The following is a 6156-nucleotide window of genomic DNA, read 5'->3' as shown; positions in this document are numbered from 1 at the left end:
ATGTTTAGATAAGGTTTTTAGAAATAACGAGGTTAAAATGAGGTCATTAGAATGGGCCTTGATCCAGAACAACTCTGGATAAGAGGAGATTAGGACACACACACACACACACACACACACACACACACACACACACAGAGGCTTCCTAGGTGTTGCTAGTGGTAAAGAACCTGCTTGCCAATGCAAGAGATGTAAGAATTTGTCTCCCACACTTCACTTCAGGCAAAATGTGTCCTTCCCCCACCCACAAATGCCTCCTACAACTACAGCTGAAGCCAGGTTTCTCCTTTGGGCATATGCATTCCGAGGCAGTACATTCCAGAAGCTGGGTGCCATGGGTGTGGGTACACCTGGACTGTGCCCCCAAACTGCCTGGGGGCCTTCTTCTGTGCTCCGCTGAGACCCCCGCGGAGCCTGGAGTCACCCATCAGGCTTGCTCTGTTCACTCTGCTGTGGCCCTTGCATGGAACTCGTCTTCCTTTATCTCCCTCAAGCCAGGAGCATCACTCCTATAAATTGCCCTTATTGAAGAAAATAAAATGACATGAAAAGAAATAAGAAGATCAGCAGAAATGGTGTCTATCAGTTAATTCAATCTGCGTCGCTGCCATCTCGTGGTTGAGGTCGATGGTTTATTGCTTACTCCTTGTCTGAAGGACTCAGCTTGTTCTATATGTGCTGAGTCTTAACTTTTTCAAACATTTGCTGGCAAGGGAAATTAATGTTACTGTCTTGATGGCCACTGAAGCTTGTTTTTATCTTTTCCCCTCCTGTGCTTATTAATCAGTGAAAATGAGTCCTTAATATACAATAAATTAAGGGGAGGAGGAGAAAGGGGAGGAGGAGAAGATGATGGTTGGATGGCATCACCAACTCAATGGATGCTAGTTTGAAAAAACTCCGAGAGATAGTGAAGGACAGGGAAGCCTGGTGTGCTGCAGTCCATGGGGTTGCAGAGTTGGACATGATTTAGTGACTGCACAACTTAACACGTTTCTTTGAAACACCGTGAACATCTGGAAGAGTGTTTAATGATTTCTGATTGGCAGATACTACTTCCTTGACCTGCTCAGCCAGCTCATTCTCTTTTAATAAATTTTGTCTAAATGGTACCATCTACACAGCACTGAAAGTGAAAAGAGAAACTGTTAGTCGCTCAGTCATATCTGTCTCTTTGCGATCCCATTGACTGTAGCCCACCAGATTCCTCTGTCCCTGGGATTCTCTGGGGAAGAATGCTGGCGTGGGTAACCATTTCCTTCTCTAGGGGACCTTCCCAACCCAGGGATCGAACCTGAGTCTCCTGCATTGTGGTTGGATTTTTTACTCTTCTGACAGAGGGGCAAAGGCCTATGCACCCAACATCTGAAACATGGAAATATGGATGGAAATTAGACAAAATGTATTTAGCTAACATGGGGGAGAAACTTCCCAATTGCTAAGAAAGTATTTTATCGTTTGTGGCCAGCTCTGTTCCCTTGAATAGCGAGTTATGATATTTTCCATGCAACTCTTATTTCTTTTCTTTTTCTTTCTTCCTTTTTTTTTTTTTTTTTTTTGGTGTGGACCATCTTTAAAGTCTTCATTGAATTTGTTGCAATATTGCTGCTGTTTTACGTTTTGGTTTTTGGCCCCGAGGCATGTGGGATCTTAGTCCTGGATCAGGGATCAAACTACCAGCCCCTGCATTGGAAGATGAAGTCTCAACCACTGGATCACCAGGGAAGTCTCCAATTCTTGTTTCTAAAATCTTTGAGCTTCTGATCTATATATTTTCTCCTCTGACCTACATATTTAACCAGTTTGGTTTAAATTTGTTTTCATATTAACGTCAGTGTGAACAGTGGGCCTTAGAGTCACCGCCAGGCCTAAAACCATGGCTTCATTATGCTCCAAGAGAGACAAAAATAGCTTTTTGTTGGGTGTTATAAATAGATCCACTTTTAGAAGACATTTCTCCTGGAAACCTTGGACACTGCTAGTTGACAGTCACTGGGTGTGAGGACAGTGCCTGTGAGTGAGCTTGGCATTCCTGCCCCCAGTGGGATGCGGGTGTCATAGAGAACGTGGGGTCTGCCATGCTTCTTTTAAAAGGCTCACTAGGTGGCTCAGTGGTAAAGAACCTGCCTGCCAATGTAGGAGATGCAGGTTTGACCCCTCGATCGGGAAAGTCCCCTGGAGAAGGAAATGGCAACACACTATAGTATTCTTGCCTGGGAAGTCCCATGGACAGAGGAGCTTGGCAGGCCACAGTCCATGGGGTCCCCAAATAGTTGGACATGAGTGAGCACTAGCTCCCTCCACAGAGGTGAAGACACTTTGTTATTTATGCCTTCGTAGTCTGAAATAAAAATAACATTAAAAAAAATCAAAGCAGTTTGAACATACATCAAACAAATTGTACTTAACATGGCCTCTGAAAAGTATTTTTGGGAATGACCTAAACACTTTTCCCCGATGAAGTAAATTTTTTTTTTTTAATGACCTGCAGTCTTGTACGACTGGTGATATTTGTGTTGCAGTCCTATGAACTTGATTCATCTGGCCCTTATTTGCCAAAAGAGAATTTCTGAACACTTTGAATGGTTTACGGAGATTTCTGTGTAGAATTCTGGAAACGCAAATAGGTTGAAGAGGTTTGCCTACTTGTGTTTTTTTCTGATGAAAGATGTTTTAAGATTCTTCTTTCCAGCAACTGGGCTTCCCTGGTGGCTCAGACGGTAAAGCGTCTCCCTGCAGTGCTGGAGACCTGGGTTCAATCCCTGGGTCAGGAAGATCCCCTGGAGAAGGAAATGGCAACCCACTCCAGTACTCTTGCCTGGAAAATCCCAAGGATGGAGGAGCCTGGTGGGCTACAGTCCAGGGGGTTGCAAAGAGTCGGCACGACTGAGTGACTAGACTTTCACTTTCTTCCACCAACTGCTCCCTGACAAATAAGCCTGGACACAGTTAGTGAAATGTTATCTAGATTTTGTAGTCATCACCCTCCGGGGCACACATTTGCATTTGATATGAGTCTTTTAATTCTCAGATCCAAAAGAGAGGAGCTGGTGGTGGAGTGGTTGGGAGTTTAAAGTTCTCAGAAACCTTGTCATGGGGTAAACTGGAAAGTTCAGTTCAGTGGCTCAGTCGTGGCAGACTCTTTGCGACCCCATGGACCGCAGCACCCCAGGCTTCCCTGTCCTTCACCAGCTCCCAGAGCTTGCTCAAATTCATGTCTGTTGAGTCAGTGATGCCATCCAACCATTTCATCCTCTGTCGTCCCCTTCTCCTCCTGCCTTCAATCTTTTTCAGCATCAGGGTCTTTTCTAATGAGTCAGCTCTTTGTATCAGGTGGCCAAAGTATTGGAGCTTCAGCTACAGCATCACTCCTTCCAATGAATATTAAGGATTGCTTTCCGTTAGGATGGACTGGTTTGATCTCCTTGCAGTCCAAAGGACTCTTAAGAGTCTTCTCCAACACCACAGTTCAAAAGCATCAATTCTTGAGCGCTCAGCTTTCTTTACAGTCCAACTCTCACATCCATACATGACTACTGGAAAAACCATAGCTTTGACTATATGGATCTTTGTCAGCAAAGTAATGTCTCTGTTTTTTAATATGCTCTCTAGGTTTGTCATGGCTTTTCTTCCAAGAAGCAAGTGTCTTTTAATTTCATGGCTGCAGTCACCATCTGCAGTGATTTTGGAGCCCAAGAAAATAAAGTCTGTCACTGTTTCCATTGTTTCCCCATCTATTTGCCATAAAGTGATGGGACCAGATGCCATGATCTTAGTTTTCTGAATGCTGAGTTTTAAGCCAGCTTTTCCACTCTCCTTTTTAACTTTCATCAAGAGGCTATTTAGTTCCTCTTCAGTTCAGTTCAGTCGGTCATTCGTGTCCGACTCTTTGCGACCCCATGAATCGCAGCACGCCAGGCCTCCCTGTCCATCACCATCTCCCGGAGTTCACTCAGACTCATGTCCATTGAGTCAGTGATGCCATCCAGCCATCTCATCCTCGGTCGTCCTCTTCTCCTCCTGCCCCCAATCCCTCCCAGCATCAGAGTCTTTTCCAATGAATCAACTCTTCGCATGAGGTGGCCAAAGTACTGGAGTTTCAGCTTTAGCATCATTCCTTCCAAAGAACACCCAGGGCTGATCTCCTTCAGAATGGACTGGTTGGATCTCCTTGCAGTCCAAGGGACTCTCAAGAGTCTTCTCCAACACCACAGTTCAAAAGCATCAATTCTTCGGCGCTCAGCCTTCTTCACAGTCCAACTCTCACATCCATACATGACCACAGGAAAAACCATAGCCTTGACTAGATGGACCTTAGTAGGCACTTTCTGCCATAAGGGTGGTGTTATCTGTATATCTGAGGTTATTGATATTTCTCCCGGCAATCTTGATTCCAGCTTGTGCTTCATCCAGCCCAGCATGATGTACTCTGCACATAAGCTAGACAAGCAAGGTGACAATATACAGCCTTGACGTACTCCTTTCCCAATTTTGAACCAGTCCATTGTTCCATGTCTGGTTCTAACTGTTGCTTCTTGACCTGCATACAGATTTCTCAGGAGGTGGGTAAGGTAGTAAGGTATTCCCATCTCTTTAAGAATTAAAAACGGAAATCATACAGTTAACGCTTTGGAACACTTTCTCTGTGCCAGGCACTGCTTTAGGGGTCCTGCATGTATTCACTCATTTAATACAACCGTTGGGGTCACTATGAAGAAAGCAGGAGAGACTCCATCTTGAAGCCTGTCATACATCTTAAAGAAAGGATGTGAACTGGGCCTGAACTCTGCTCAAGAATGAAGAAACCATTGCTAACAAAAAACAGGTCTCCTTCCCTCCTTATAGGTGGCAAATGGAGATTGTAGTTGAAGTCTGGTTGCTCCTATTAGATTAACCATGGAGACCCCCCCTCTGCCCCCACCTAAGATGTATAATCACTGTTCCCACCCTTTAACCTTAACTGTTTGTTCTCCTAGCACCTGCTTGTTGTAAAGCTCAATCATACACATCAAAGAGGTTGCTAACATGTAACCAGTCATTTAGCTAGAGGTATAAAACTAAGTCTGTCAGAAACATCAGGGTCCTTGTTGGGAACTGATTCCCCTTGCACCCGCTGGAGTAATAAACTGTACTCCAATGTCCTGTGTGTCCTTCGAGATATGTTTTGTGACTCCAGATTTCACAACACAACCACTAAGAGTTTAGTGCTATTAATGTCCTTTTTTTTAACAGAGGAAGCTGAAGCAGAGGAAACCCTTTCTTGAGGTCACACTGTGATCGGTGGCCCAGCAGAGTTTGATCTGGGTAGTCTGACTCCAGATTTAGAAAAGAGAAGAGCTTTTGCTGGAAGGAGCTCTGCTTGAAGAACCAGATACCATGCATATGAATCTTGGCTCTGTCCCACACTAGCCAAGTGACCTTGGGCAATTTATCCGACCCTCAGTTTCCTAATCTGTTAAATGGGAAGAATAAGAGATGGTCTGTATGGGGCTCCAGGCACACAGAAGTACTTAAAAATGAGCTTCTGGGACTTCCCTGGTGGTCCAGTGGCTAAGACTCCATGCTCCCAATGCAGGGGGCCTGGGTTCAATCTATGGTCAGAAAGCTAGATCCCATATGCTGCAACAAAGAGTTCATATGGTGCAACTAAAGATCCCGTGTGCCACAATTACGATCAGGCATAGCCAAATAAATAAAAATAAATATTTTTTTAAAAGAAGAATGATAGCTGCTAACATTTCTAACCTACCCCTTGCTTTCTGCATATATCTAGATACACATGCTGTTTTTTCCCTAGTTAATTTATATTCATCAGAATTCAGCCTGGTGACATCACCTTGTCCACAAGACTTCCCTGCAGGAAGAGCAGCAAGGGAGGTGAGCATAAGTTACTGAGGACAGCATGTCAGGGGAGCAGGGAGACAGGGTGAAAGGCTAAGTGTGGCTGGCTGGTGGCACCTCTATCCGACAGCACAGAACAGATCATTTTTATAACATCAGAAAGTTCTACCTGACAGCGTTGTTCTAGGCCATGCAGTCTTGCAGACACAAGAGCAGAGGGAATTGGATTCACCCGAACAGGATATTTTCTTAGAACAGTTACCCTGCCTTCCTCCCAAGAGTGAAAACAGAAGTATCATCATTGCCTTTGCTTTA

This window comes from Capricornis sumatraensis, chromosome 6 (assembly GCF_032405125.1).
Source record: "Capricornis sumatraensis isolate serow.1 chromosome 6, serow.2, whole genome shotgun sequence".
Classification (NCBI taxonomy): Eukaryota; Metazoa; Chordata; class Mammalia; order Artiodactyla; family Bovidae; genus Capricornis; species Capricornis sumatraensis.
This window is presented reverse-complemented; position numbering follows the sequence as displayed.